This window comes from Dasypus novemcinctus, chromosome 26, assembly GCF_030445035.2.
Source record: "Dasypus novemcinctus isolate mDasNov1 chromosome 26, mDasNov1.1.hap2, whole genome shotgun sequence".
Classification (NCBI taxonomy): Eukaryota; Metazoa; Chordata; class Mammalia; order Cingulata; family Dasypodidae; genus Dasypus; species Dasypus novemcinctus.
Genome location: NC_080698.1, coordinates 9,380,286 through 9,394,458, shown reverse-complemented (window position 1 = coordinate 9,394,458; position 14,173 = coordinate 9,380,286). Strand labels below are relative to the sequence as shown.

The window sequence follows — 14,173 nt, the reverse complement described above, 5'->3', positions numbered from 1 at the left end:
CCTCTGCCTGTTTTGATAACTTAAACAAGGCAATTTGAAGTATTTTTTAAAAGTTAAACCAAAAATCAAAGAAGAGCCGTGAAACAAAACCATTAAACAAGAGAAAGAGAAATTGACCCTCAGAGTATACTCATTATGACACAAACTACCTTGGGTTTGAAGACCCCAAATTAAGCTGATTACTACTCACAAGGACAGACTGAGGGGGTTCAAACTTATAACAACATTTCCACATTTAGGTTTGCAGGGATGGGTTTGTTTTCCTTTCTGTTTTTAACCTTTCCCCAATTTTCCATTAGAATAGTTCCTATAAATGAATTCCTTTTTTCACTGAGTGCCTACCTTTCCAGGGCAGGTAGCCACTGGTTTTTGTTTCCTTCCAACTATAATTTTATTATGGTATTAATATCTGTCTTTGTATAATACATTGCATCTGTGTTTTCAATTTTTCAAATATTTCAACCTGGAAAAAAATATGGTGTATGACTGCTTTTTCTCCCCTTCTCACTCTTTTCTCCTCCGAAAATTGAAGCAGCATTCCTAAGTAGTTAAAAAAAAAAGCCAGGCTCAGAAACTGGTGGTGAACTGGTGATTGATCAGTAAATCTTGTAACTCTGTATTCCTTAGAAGTCCTTCTGCCCCTCACATGCCTTCCCCACCTGCCTGTGAACATGCATTATTAAAGACCCCTCTGGTTTTGTGGAAAGTACAGGTGATAGACCTCAAAAATGCTGTCTATCCTTCCACCACCAAGGATGAGGACTCCACATACGGCCCCTAAATAAATGCTCATCACCTGTCAAGTTGGACTTGCCCAAGTCTTTCTTTGCTCTGACACATCTCTGTCAGTTCGGTGGGAAGCTGTTCCTTTAAACAGCTCCTTACTGTACTGGGGACACCAACATATTCAGATGCCTAGACATCAGCACAAAAATAAGAAGCCTTCCTAAAAAACAGGAAGAGATGGCTCAGCCAAAGAACAAATAGAAAATCCTGATGAGACATAGGATTTTAAACAACTAATCAATAATGTTCACACAAATCTCCTAAATCAGTTCAAGGAGTTGAAGGCAAATATGACTAAAGAGATAAAGGATACTAAGAGCCTGGGTAAGCATAAAGAAGAATTTGAAAGCTTGTGAAGAAAAGTAACAGGTTTTATGGGAATGAAAGACACAACGAAAGACAATGGATGAGATTAAAATATGTTAGAGGTGGCGGACTTGGCCCAGTGGTTAGGGCGTCGTCTACCACATGGGAGGTCCATGGTTCAAACCCTGGGCCTCCTTGACCCATGTGCAGCTGGCCCATGTGCAGTGCTGATGCGCACAAGGAGTGCCGTGCCACGCAGGGGTGTTCCCCACATAGGGGAGCCCCATGCGCAAGGAGTGCGCCCCGTAAGGAGAGCCACCCAGCGCGAAAGGAAGTGCAGCCTGCCCAGGAATGGTGCCGCACACACGGAGAGCTGACACAAGATGACACAACAAAAAGAAACACAAATTCCCGTGCCGCTGACAACAACAGAAGTGGACAAAGAAGATGCAGCAAATAGACACAGAGAACAGACAACTGGGGTGGGGGTTGACGGGAGAGAAATAAATAAATAAATAAATCTTTAAAAAAATATGTTAGAGACATATAATAGCAGATTTGAAGTGATAGAGGAACAAATAAGCAAATTAGAGGACAGAGCATATAAACATGAAAAGACAAAAGCACAAACAGAGAAAAGAAGGGTTAGTCTTCCAATCATGAACATAGAATGTCCTTCATTTATTTAGGTCATCTTTTGGTTTTAGCAAAGTTTTGTAGTTTTCTGAGTACAGGTCCTTTATGTCCTTGGTTAAGTTTATTCCTAAATATTTGATTTTTCTAGTCACTATTCTAAATAGAATTTTTTCTGACTTCCTCCTCAGATTTATCTTTAGTAGAATATAGAAACACTATTGATTTTTGCATATTAATTTCATATCCCACCACTTGGCTGAACTCGTCTATTAGTTCTATAGTTTGGTTGTGGATTTTTCAGGATTTTCTAGAAATAGGATCGTATTATTAGTGAAGAGTGAGTTTTCCTTCTTCCTCTTCTATTTGGGATCCAAAGAGTCTATTCAACAAATGATGCTGGGAGAATTGGATATCCATATGAAAAAGAAAGAAAGAGGACCCTGGGAAGAGGACTTGGCCCAGTGGTTAGGGCGTCTGTCTACCATATGGGAGGTCCGTGGTTCAAACCCCGGGCCTACTTGACCTGTGTGGAGCTGACCCATGTGCAGTGCTGATGCGCACAAGGAGTGCTGTGCCACACAGGGGTGTCCCCCGTGTAGGGGAGCCCCATGCGCAAGGAGTATGCCCTGTAAGGAGAGCCGCCCAGTGCAAAAGAAAGTGCAGCCTGCCTAAGAATGGTGCTGCCCATATGGAGAGCTGACACAACAAGATGATGCAACAAAAAGAAACAGATTCCCGTGCCGCTGACAACAACAGAAGCGGACAAAGACGAAGCAGCAAACAGACACAGAGAACAGACAACCAGGGTGGGGGTGGGGGAAAGGGAGAGAAATAAATAAATAAATCTTAAAAAAAAAAAAAAAGAGGACCCCTATCTCACACCTTATACAAAATTTAACTCAGAATGGATCAAGGACCTAAATATAAAAGCTAGAACCATGAAACTCCTAAAAGAAAATGTAGGGAAACAGCTTCAAGATCTTGTGGTAGATGGTGGTTTCTTAAACCTTACACCTAAAGCATAAGCAATCAAAGAAAAAATAGATAAACGGAACCTTCTCAAAATCAAACATTTTCGTTCTTCAAAGACTTTGTCCAGGGGAGCAGATGTGGCTCAAGCAGTTAAGTGCCTACTTCCCACATGGGAGGTCCCAGGTTTGGTTCCCGGTGTCTCCTAAAAAAAGAACAGGAACAGACAAGTATCCCTGCTCACCGTGGCTCTGCATGGGAAGCTCGAGTACTTCACCGACACCCTCCACACCCTGCTCAGTGACCTGGTGGCCAAGAACCCCAAGCTGATGCTGTGCAGGTCTGTGTAGCTGTTGGGGGCAGAGGGACTGGAGCAGGAGCTGGGGGGCGTCTGGGGTGCTGGCCTGAGCCTCCCCGTCCTGCCACCCAGGACGGAGTCCGTGGTGGAGAAGCTGCTCACCAACTGGATGTCCATCTGCCTCTACACGTTCGTGAGGGTGAGAGACGCGGGGTGGGGGGGGGGGGTAGTCACCAAGAGCCCAGGAAAACCACTTGGAATCATTTGTCTTGTTTTAAAACTATTGATGTAGCTCCCAATGTGTTCAATTTTTGATCAACTGTTCTTGTCCAAGGCTAATATTCTTAGACAACTTTAATTTCTCTGGGCCCATTTTTGGCTGCTAATTTTTCATAGGTAGATCGTTTTCCTTGCTTGGCTAATAAAGGAACCACTCAGAAACTTACTTTGGTTGTATCTTCTTTCATTTTTTATTGAGGAAATTCTGTTGTGATGAGATAGTCCATTTAAAATTTTGTAATTTTTCTGATTTTTGCTTTCCTGTGAGTTGGGAATAGTGTAATGAGTATTTAGTCTGGTAATATGGACATACATTTTATTCTTTTAGTATAGCTATGATATCGTTGCATAATCTACACAATGCTTTGCCATCTAATTAAAAAACAAAATAATCCACACTCCACTGCTTTAAAGCACAAAATTCAAAGACCACTCTTCTGTTCTTTTTTTTTTAAAGATTTATTTATTTATTTATTTCTCTCCCCTTCCCCCCCACCCCAGTTGTCTGTTCTCTGTGTCTATTTGCTGTGTCTTCTTTGTCCGCTTCTGTTGTTGTCAGCGGCACAGGAATCTGTGTTTCTTTTTGTTGCGTCATCTTGTTGTGTCAGCTCTCCGTGTGTGCGGCACCATTCCTGGTCAGGCTACACTTTCTTTCATGCTGGGCGGCTCTCCTTACGGGGCGCGCTCCTTGTGTGTGGGGCTCCCCTACGCGTGGGACACCCCTACGTGGCACGGCACTCCTTGCGCACATCAGCACTGTGCATGGGCCAGCTCCACACGGGTCAGGGAGGCCCAGGGTTTGAACGCGGACCTCCCATGTGGTAGATGGAAACCTTATCCACTGGGCCAAGTCCACGTCCCTCTTCTGTTCTTATTTTGAGATAATGTAAATGCACTGGTAATAAAAAAAAATTTAGAGTGTGATGACATGTGTGGTATTCAAATGCTGTTGAGTTATATCTGCAACACTGCAATTTATAGTGTACTGAGCAGCAGTTCAATGAGAATGCCATATATGGTCTTTTTTGCAACTATTCAATTCTGCCATTGTAGCACAAATGCAGCCATGGACAATACATAAATAAAAGGGCATGGCTGTATATTCCAGTAGAACTTTATTTATGGCACCGAAATTTGAATTTCATATAATTATCATGTCATGAAATATATTCTTTTGATCCCCCCAATTATTTAAAAATGTAAACATCATTTTGTATGTCCCTCAGCTCAGCTTGTGGGACATAACAAAAAATGTGGGAGGCTGGATTTGGCCCATGGGCCATAGTTTGCCAACTCCTGTGCTATGGTTGAAACTGTCACTTACTAACCCACTTTTCAGAGTGACCCCTCTCTTACTGGTTGGTCAAAGTTTCTAGAGGTTTCTACTTCTCTTTTGTTCAAACGCCCACCCCCTCTAATGTTTATTCATAGAGGCTTGCTGCCTCCTGAGATAAGACACTGTTTCTTCTCCCCCTTGCAGCACCTCCTAAAACTGGCTCCGACTGGTTCTAGTCACTCAGCGTGCGAGGCCTCCATTTGCAGACCAAGCATAACTTACAACTGAGCATGCTCTAGTTAATCCCACCTTTCCCAGACTGGGTTACCCCACATCATCTTTAAGCATGTGACTCAGCTGCCTTTCCCAAACTGGATTGGCCCACGTCATCTCATCATCTTTAGTCACTCCCTTAAGCCCATCTTCCCCAGATAATAGAAAACCCCAGCACCCGTTTTGTTCAGGGAGACTGGTCTAAGGTTTGCCTCCCATCTCCTTGCTAGTCGACTATGCAACAAACTCTTCTCAAAATCCTGGTGACTCTGTATTGGCTTCTGTGCACACTGGGCAAACGGGCCCTCTTGGCAGTATCATAGTCTCACTAATGTGGGTTTGTTTCTGCCTTAATGGTCAATAACCAAGAGAAATTTATTAATTTCTGATTAATTTCTAATCACTGATAACTGCTTTTATCCCCCCACTCCTTGCAATTCTTGTAAGGTTTTGTTTTATATAATTTGAGGTGATTTGTCTTTTTGGTGTACTATACTTTTTGTGTAATGAGCCCTTTATTTCTAACAATGTTTTTTTGCTTTGAAATAAAAATTGTCTGCTATTAACATAGGTGAATGAACTTTCTCTTGGGTGTTTGTGTATGTGTGTGTAAGTATGTCTCATAAATCTTTCTCCATTCTTTTATTTGTACCTTTTCTATGTATGTATTTTAGATATGGAGGAGGGGATGAGATTATACTGTTTTCCTTCCCTGACGTCATTCCCAAGTTATTTCATGCTTTACTCCTGCTGGGACATAATTTTTCTTTTCAGATATTGAGTATGTGGCAACACGCTCATGGAAGTGGAACCTTCCTTCTCTTATAGGCAGTGAATCAAGTTTTTTTGTACCCAATCCTGAAAATTTCTTTCCATTTTCCCATTAACTCATTGCCTCAGGTTCTGCTACATCTAAGGGGTAACTATGGTACAGAGTTCCAGAAAAAAATTCAAAGCTTTTTAACTCTCCTTGTAGACTTCTGATGAGAATGCTATAGCCTAACAAAAAGGCAAGATGCAACTTTAGAGCTCACCACTGCTCGTTCCCTTTTTTCTCCAAATGCAATCGTATGCAAAATGAAGTTTGGGGCTGGTGTGTCCATTTTTGGGCTATAAAGATATAAGATACAAACAATCCTAAAACTGAAAAAAAAAAATGCTGAAATAGGCTAGACATAAAGATGGGAAGGGCTGAGTCCTTAGTGGGGTCATTGCGCTCCTAGTACAAACCTGGAACCATCTTCACACAGAATCCTGATATACAAAAATATTAGGGAAGCAGACTTGGCCCAGAGGATAGGGTGTCCATCTACCACATGGGAGGTCCGTGGTTCAAACCCCGGGCCTCCTTGACCCGTGTACAGCTGGCCCACGTGCGGTGTAGATGCATGCAAGGAGTGCCGTGCCACGCAAGGGTGTTTCCCCACGTAGGGGAGCCCCACATTCAAGGAGTGCGCCCCGTAAGGAGAACCACCCAGCGTGAAAGGAAGTGCAACCTGCCCAAGAATGGAACCGCATACATGGAGACCTGACACAACTAGATGATGCAACAAAAAGAAACATATTCCCAGTGCCGCTGATAAGGATAGAAGCGGTCACAGAAGAACACACAGTGAATAGACACAGAGAGCAGACAACTGGGGGGGGGGGAGGAAGGGGAGAGAAATAAATTAAAAAAATAAAATCTTTAAAAAAATTAAATAATTTCATTGCTAGAGCCACTGGAAGTTGGGGGTTCTGTTACCTGAAGCCACACACGTTCTAACCGATATACGGTTTCCTTACAAGAAATAGCACATTGATGACTTAAAACTCCAATCTGACCATTTGTCCTTTTTCAAATATATTTTAAATTTTATATACAGTAAAATTCACTTTTTTGTGCGTTGTATAATTTTATGGGTTTTATAATTGTGTATAGTTGTGTAACCATCATAATCAGGATACATAATAATTCCATCATCCCAAAACGTTCCATCATGCTGTTCCTTTGTGGTCCAATCCTCCCCACACCCCTAACTCCCGGTATCCACTGGTCTATTCAAACTTATGGTTTGCTTATCTCAGAATATTGTAACTGAGACTTAACAATTAACAAATAATTATGATTACCGAATCATTATATATAGATGTCTTTTTATGAAACTTTTAATACATTGTCGAATATCCTAAAGTAAATAAAATTACTGAAATTCAATGAACTAGAACCTAGATGCCTTTGTCTTTGATAATGCTTGTAGAACTACATAACCTTTATCTGGTGATTATAAAAGCTTTGTGACTGCCCCTGCTTGCACCCCCTTATCCTGTATTGTTGTTTTTTTAACACTGAAGTCTTATGATTACTAGACAGCCCTCTCTTGCTTATTAATGAAGGAACCCATCCACCGCAATTGCTAAGCTCTCTTACTAGATGAAGTTAGATCTAACCAAAACTGTCTGCCTGGCATGTACAGTAGCTTAAACCTTAACCTATAAGTGGCTGATACTTCATTACGATATTAAAAGCCACGCCCATCACATGAAGGCCACCGTTTCCTTACACACGTTCTCTGACTTGGCACGTGCTCAGTCTGCGCACGGTCAATGACAAGATCTCCAACTTCACCACCGCAAGCCACTGTACTCATTAGCATAAACCTGCCTGTCTTTCGATACTCGAAAACTATCGAAATTACTACAGTTCAAGAAGACAGATTTTAGGTCAATAGGTCATTTGGTTTCCTATTTTGTGCCTAGCAATAAACACTCTTTTTGAAATCTGGGTGTCTCAGGAATTGGTCATTTGAGCGCATCAGGCAGAGAATCCCCCCACTTTGACTGGTAGCGATATTACAGAAAAGGAAACATCACGGCGTACAGCCTTCGATCCTGGCTTCCTTCATCCTGTTCATGCCCTTGAGATCCACCCATGTGATTATGCGCGTCAGTAGTTCACGGTAATTGCTGAGTTGTATTGCATGGTATGGATGTTCATCTTTTCACCAGTTGAAGGACATTTAGGTTGTTTCCAGTTTTAGGTGATTGGGAATAAAGTTACTATAAACATTCAGATATAGGTTTCTGTGTGATCACAAGTTTTCATTTCTCTTGGGTAAATATTCCAAAGTGGGATTGCTGGGTAATACGGTAATAGCATGCTTAATTTCATAAGAAATTGTCAAGCCATTTAAGAAAATGGCTGTACGATTTTGCATTTCCACCAGAAATGTTTGAATGCTCTAGTTACTCCGCATTCTCCCCAACACTTAGCACTGTCAGCTCTCACCCCTGCCCAAGCTAACAGGTAACGATAACTCATTGTGGTTTTAATTTGGATTTCCCTAATGACTAGTGAGGCTGAGTATCTTTCATGTACTTATTTGTCACTAGAACAATCTTTTTGGTGAAGCAGCTGCTCAATTCATTTGTGCATTTTTAATTGGATTGTTTTTGATGGTTGAGCTGAGAGTTCTTTATATATTTGGGATAGAGGTCCTTGATCAGATATGTGATTTGCAAATACTTTCTCCCAGTTTGTAGCTTTCCATTCTCTTAAATGGGTCTTTTGAAAAACACAAGTTATTAATTTTGATGAAGTCCAATTTATAGTTATTCATTATAAATCATGTTTTAAATATATCTAAGAACTCTTTGCCTAATCCAAACTAATGGATTTTTTCGATGTTTTCTTCTAAAAGTTTTATAGTTCTACATTGTATATTTAAGTCTGATCCAGTTTAAGCTAACTTCTGCACAAAGTGTAAAATATAGGTCGAGGTTCACTTCTTTGAACATGGATGTTCAATTATTTCAGCACGATTTGTTGAAGACTATTCTTTCTCCATTAAATTGCCTTTGGACTTTTGTCAGGAATAAACTGACCAGATATGTGAGATTCTGTTTTTGGACTCTTTATTCTATTTCATTGATCTATGTTTTTATACCTCCACCAATACCATAGTGCCTTAGCTACTACAGCTTTAAAGTAAGTCATAAAATTGGGTAGTGTGAGTCTTCCTTTATTTTTTTCAAAATTGTTTTGGTGACTTTCTTGGCCTTTTCATATAAATTTTAGAATCTCCTTTTCTATATCTACAAAAAACACCTCTGGGATTTTTATTGGATTATATTGACTCCATAGGTCAATTTGGGGGAAAAATTGACATCACATCGAGTCTTCCACTCCATGATATATCTATCTGTTAAAAAAATTTTATTTCTATATATTTTTTTCTGTGCCAGGGCTGGGAATTGAAACTGGAACTTTGTATGTGGGAAGCTAGCGCTCGACTACTGAGCTACATCAGCTCCCCTGAGTTGGTTTTTTCACTTTTTGTTTTTAGGAGGCACCAGAAACGGAACCCAGGACCTCCCATGTGGGAAGCAGGTGCTCAACCGTTTGAGCCACATCAACTCCCCCCCTTTTTTTAAAGCTTTATTTTTATTTTTGTTTCTATTTTTTAAAATTTCTCTCCCCTTCCCAACCCTCTCTCCCCAGTTATCTGCTCTGTGTCCATTCGCTGTGTGTTCTTCTGTGTTCGCTTGTATTCTTGTCAGCGTCACCCAGAATCTGTCTCATTTGTTGCGTCATCTTGCTGTGTCAGCTTTCCACGTGTATGGCACCACTCCTGGGCAGGCTGCACTTTTTTTGCATGGGGCAGCTCTCCTTACAGGGTACATTCCTTTCACGTGGGACTCCCCTATGCAGGGGACACCCCTGTGTGGCACAGCACTCCTTGTGCGCATCAGCACTGTGTGTGGGCCAGCTCACCACATGGGTCAGGAAGCCCTGGGTTTGAACCTTGGACCGCCCATGTGGTAGGTGGCCCTATCCATTGGGCCCAATCTGCTTCCCCACTCCCCTTATTTTTGAGGTAGCAGGGCTGGGGATTGAACCTGGGACCTTGTACATGGGAAGCTGGCACTCAAGCACTTGAGCTACATCTGCTCTCATCTCTTGATTTTTCAAAGATTTTATTTATTCCCTCCCCCTCATTGTTTTAAGCTCACTTTCTGCTCTGTGTCCATTTGCTGTGTGCTCTGTGTCTGCTCATCTTTTAGGAGGCACCGGGAACCAAACTGGCACCTCCCACATGGGAGAGAGGCACTCAGTCTCTTGAGCCACCTTAGCTCTCTGCTTTGTTGAGTCTCTTTGTTGTGTCATCTTGTTGCATCAGCTTGCTGTCCTGCTCATCTTCTCCAGGAGCGTTGGGAACTGAACCTGCAACTTCCCATGTGGTAGGTGGGAGCTCAATCACTCGAGTCACATCCACTTCCCTCTCCATTTTTAAAATGTGTTAAAATTTCTTTCAACAGTGTTTAAGTTTCCTGCATAGAGATCTGCACATACTTAAGTATCACATATGAAATAGTTTGATGTAGTTATACCTATCAAGTTATGGAAGTTCCCTTCTATTCCTAGTTTTGTGATTTTTAAAAAAAATCATAGGTTTTTAGTTATGTCAACTGTTTCGTATTTCTTTATTGATGTGATCATGTGGGTGTTCTCTGAGGGAGCCTTCCTGTACTTGAAGGCTCTGTAATGAGCTGAACTGAGAGTAATATACAGGAAAGGTGGTTCTCCAACTACCCACCTACCCCTTCTCATTGTCTCTAGCCCCATAATTTTAGCCAGAACCCAGTGGACAAGGGAACAAAGGAAAAGAAAGCACATATTACAAATTGATAACCTTGTAGTATATTTGTATCAGCAAAACCTAGAAGATGTTTGGCCACAAATAAAGAAGCACAATGATAATGTTGTAGATATGAGGACAAACTACCAAACCCTGAATTCAGTCAGTTTGAGCACTAGAAAGTGTTTTTAAGAGTTTGCTCATTTGTTGATTAGAATATGAACTTGGTAGTCATTTATATTAAACAAAGTAACATTAGGTTTGCTATTTCGGTGGCTTCTCTAAATCTTTTCATTCCAAATCCATCTGCCTTGTTTTTCTAAACCCTGGCACTAATGATAATAGCCCCTTTATTAAACTTTTGGCAAATTACCTTATTTGAATATAACATCTATATCATCTTGGGAACTTGACTCAATGCTCCAAGAGAGCATTGTTTTGGTTAGGAATTCTCTGGAGCGATTTGTTTCCCTGTTTTGTTCCACCCACATCCAAGGCTGAGAGGCAACTATGGTCATCACCTTTCCCCAATGAGTAGAGTACAAAGTAGTACAATGAGTAGTTTACAGAGGTCCGACTGGACCTCCACTGTGGCAGAGGGCCATCTATTCTCTCTTGAGTAGTCCTTTAGAATTTTATGACATAAAACGTTAACTTCAGCATTGGTTGTTTTTTTGGATTTACTTTTTTTTGTTTGTCTCATTCCCCAACTTAGAGGATTTCTTTTCTATTCCAGCCACCTTAACCATGGATTTTTAAAAATTTGTCTTGCATTTGCAATTTTGAACAACATTTAGGTGCTATATGTAGAAGGTTCTCTCTGCACACCTGGACACCATACTTCTGGAAAAGGAAAGTCAAACGGCAATTCAATATCCTTCCATTTAACCACATAGACCCATGTGGAACCCTATATATTTCCGTTTTCCAGTGATAAATGACTATTTCTTGTGCACGAGTCCATAGCTTTCGTCCTTTATCTTAACTGCAACCTCCATCTCCACTGTCACATTTGCCCTTCAGCACCTATTTATATTATCTGTTGCAGAGAATCAGGAAAATAGCTTAAGTGGTTCTCCTCAGGGACAGTCACATTTTTTAAAAAGATGTATTTTATATATTCCCCCGCTTGCTTGCTGTCTGCTCTCTGTGTCCATTTGCCACATGTTCTTCTGTGTCTCCTTGTCTCCCTTCGTTGCGTCAACTCTCCACGGGTGCAGGCCAGCTTGCCTTCACAAGGAGGCTCTGGGAAACAAACCCAGGGCCTCCCATGTGGTAGACGGGAGCCCAATTGGTTGAGCCACAGCTGCTTCCCTACTATGATAACTTTTAAGTCAATTTTTCAAAGGGCAATGAGAAGGATCTTTTAAAAACAGTTTCTAAAAGCAACAAAAGGGAGCAGATATGGCTCAAGCAGTTAAGCGCCTGCTTCCTACATGGGAGGTCCTGGGTTTGATTCCCAGTGCTTCCTAAAAACAAACAAACAAACAAACAGACAAAACAACTAGTAAATGGAAAAGCCAACTCAGGGGAGCTAAAGTGGCTCAGTGGTTGAGCACCAGCTTCCCACATATAAGGTCCTGGGTTCAATCCCCAGTATCTAAACAAACAAATACCATGGGGTTTTTTCCCTTTGACAAACCCAATCAAACAAAAAATCCAAAACTCAGTCTTAATATTGCACTTAGTGTGTTTTAAATATTTGGATTATATCCTACAAATGTCTGCATGCATTGATACTCAACTTTCCACCCTGGTCTCAGTACATTATACACCCCTTCCCCATCACTGACTTCAAAAAACAGATTTTCTGTTTCCAAAATAAACCAAACCCTTGGCTGTCTCCAACCTTTCCTAGGTGCTGTTTATGACACCAGACGTGACACCTTCTCCACCTACCCTTGTTCTTCTCCAAAGGTCCTTCCTAGGACTTTTTTTGCTTTGTCCTCCTGGTCACAACTTCGCCTTTATTGCCACAGAGAAGCGACTGCGGGCCTTGAAGGGTAGTGAGGGCGTCTCTGCCTTATGGGGAAATCTCCCATTGAGATGACCTTCCCATGAGAGTACAATCTCTACCCCGTTCCCCTTTCTTTCAGTCCCCCCAAAGAGGGAGAGTAGGCCTGTCTCTTGGGCTTGGTTCATTGGTACTTTCTCCCAGAACTTTGAGTCCTGAGCTAGTGGTAACAAGAAGGGACCCGCTCTTTGTCTATTATTGTGGCTGTGGTGATTCGCAAACATCTGCGTGGTTTAGCCTTTGATATGTTTTCTATTTCCCAGTTCTCTTGAGCATATTTTATGCCCATCTATTTCCTGAATCTCTTCTTCTAGCTACCTCTAAATATTAGCCCCTTATGTCTTTTTAGTAAATTCCTTTAAATTTTGTAGTCAAAATTTTATAAATTTTATAGTCAAGAAGCTGATACAGATACCTTCACTTTACAACCTGCCTCAATTTCACCTCCCACTGCCCCCATAATATGATTTCCTTGTTTTATTTTTAATTGTGTATTTGTGTGACCATTCATATTTAATACCTTAGTATTCGATCCTCTCCCTGATGGCAGGGACAAAGGGAAAGTTGCTCCCCCTCTAACTGCATAATTACTGTAGATGGTTAAGTCACCACTTCTTTCTTTAAATGTCAATTTTTTTTTTTCCAGGAGGCACCGGGACCTCATACATGGGAAGCAGATGCTCAACCACTGAGCTACATCTGCTCCCCAATCACTTCTTTCTTTTCATTGTTTTTCTCTTTCTTTTCTTTTTTCATTCCCCTGAGGGGGTTCACTGTTCCTAGAATTACTGCAAAACCAGATTGATGCGTGGAGTGGACAGACAAGCCCCTATTCCATCTCCCTGCTCCAAAAATCCATTTGCTATATTGTCCTCAGATAGAGGACGTATCAGATATTAAACTGATAAGAGCAGATACTACACATGATCTTAGCCAAAAGGCTGAGAAGCAATACTCCTTTCTTAACATAACAAAATGCTTCATTCTAGGTTTGCAAATAGAATTCTCTTTACTACATTGAGAAGGACAATGCAAAGCTAATTCCGTTAGTTGCCAGATTACACATCCAAAGAGTACATCACCAGAATGCTGTTTTCGCGAGTTCTGGACACCACACACACTATGCTCAAGTTATCACATATTCCTTTGGAGACATAGCTGCCAATGGAAAAAAAACAAAATCAGTGCACAGAAGGGAAAGTAGGTACAGCGACTGCTGATGATACTGAGAACCTGAGAAATACATACATATTCTTCCCAAATTAACTGGCCCCTGGATCGTAGAGAATACTCAGATCTGGCTTTGAATAACCTCCTGGATCCGACAATGGCACCCTGATTACCATCCTCGGGAGACTCAGTCGTGAAGTTATCCCTGCCAGAATTCTCACTCTGATCTGATCGATTGTCTGGCTTACTAAATGACGACAGAGGATTTTCATTTTAAATCGCATTCTGCTCCTGGTTCTATTCCAGTTGAACCCCTTAAAAGAAGCCAGCTCTGCCCTCTTTCCTGAGTGTCAACCATCCCTCCCCTGCGCCAAGGAGGCAGCGCCCCTGCCCGTCCCACCAGGCTCCAGGAAATTGTGGGAACAGGGCCCTGCTGGCCATCCCTGACTTGCTCAAGCTAAGGAGGCACCCCTCCCTCTCCACAGCCAGTGCTGCAGAGACTGGATGGAGCCCCGTGGACCACCCTCCTCCACCGGGAGCAAGAGAAA

General features: G+C 41.7%; 1 non-coding gene across 1 annotated transcript; it reads right to left on the bottom strand.

The window, feature by feature from the left end:
- Positions 1-13,218: 13,218 nt before the first annotated feature.
- Positions 13,219-13,408, bottom strand: LOC111762638 (U2 spliceosomal RNA). Its single transcript, XR_002795709.1, has one exon. It is a non-coding gene; the product is annotated as a U2 spliceosomal RNA (small nuclear RNA).
- Positions 13,409-14,173: the final 765 nt, after the last annotated feature.